We start from the raw sequence: 1464 nt of genomic DNA on the forward strand, positions 1-1464 counted from the left end.
AATAAATCACTCTCAACGAGAACAGAAGTGAAAACAAGACACACGGCTTTCAAGCAAAGTAATCATATAATCACATTTATCGCTATCCTGATGAAAAGGACGGCCTGATCAACCATGACAGACGAAATAAAAGTGAAGTCTTTTTTAAAAGTTTCAAGGGTATCGTTATGGTTTTATTGTCAGCAGGCGTTCACCTCGTCAGTAGATGTACCAGGCTGTTTGCCAGTCAGTAATTACATTTGTGTTGGCTTAAAAGATTACCACTATCTCAGCTTACATCTCATTTCGAGTCTAAGGTCACACAATTATCAGGTCCATAAGCACAGAAACAAATGAAAATGTCTGTGTTTGTTGTGACCAATCTGTCCCTCCAAACCTCTTTTTGATGTCCATATAAATGACATTTATGTTATGATATTTTACCAGACCAGGGGCCCGTTCTTCGTACGTCACTTATTACATCCGAGATGAAATGTCACATCCAAGATGATATCATCGCGCTAATCAGGATCTGGCTAATTTGGTTCTTCGAACTCACCTGTTGTTGATGATTAGTATGGCTGGATTGAGTTATCTGAGATAATTGCGCATTCATGGGTTGGTTTAAAAGGGGCTATGTATCGATTCTCGAAACCACGATCAGCAATGCAGCGATAGAGAATGAGAATGTGACGTCACGGTACATAGGGCGGCGACGTAACCTGCACGCTGCCGCCATCTTAGCAGGATTCCGTTGTTTGTTTACAGTCTATGGTTGATTTTTGTTGCTGTCGAGCTCAGTTGATTTAGTTTTCGCGATGCCTGGGAACTGCTGTTGTGTGAAAAACTGCCATAGCAGGTCACACGACCTTCGTGAAACAAAATCCACAATTGTATTCGGTTTTTCAAGTTTCCAACATGGAAAAGGCATGAAGGAGAGCGTGTTGCATTTCATTCCATGCTACATTTCCAATTTCCCTTTGTCTGCAGCAATTACCCATCTGCTTGGTATTCAGCCTAATCACATCTATATATATATATATATATATATATATATATTATTACCGTTATATTAATATATTTAACATTTTGTTACAATAATAAGCATTAGAGCTGTAAAAAGTATAATAAAAGTGGAGTGCAACCTTGGCAAGTATGACTGAGCTCTCGCAGTTTACAGGTTTGTAAGTCTTGCACCCAGCCGCAGCAGAATTGTTGATAAGCTTCTAATGACTTAAAGCTTCTGAACTCTTGCATTGTGTAGGCACTGATGCCATAAACCAGGTAATTGACGATGTCAGGGTATGTGAGAGGTGGTAGTGTTTCTGGGGTTTTTGTCCATTCTGTAACTTGCAGGTCGTACGGGTCGATATTATTAATGCCAAGCAGTTTCTCTAAATAACGCTGTTTAGCGGTGTTATTTAGTTTCTCCCGATATAACCCCTTTCCTTTCGCTTTCTCCTTCTCCATTTCTTCCCATAAAAC

This window comes from Sinocyclocheilus grahami, unplaced genomic scaffold (assembly GCF_001515645.1).
Source record: "Sinocyclocheilus grahami isolate Dianchi unplaced genomic scaffold, SAMN03320097.WGS_v1.1 scaffold652.1, whole genome shotgun sequence".
NCBI lineage: Eukaryota > Metazoa > Chordata > Actinopteri > Cypriniformes > Cyprinidae > Sinocyclocheilus > Sinocyclocheilus grahami.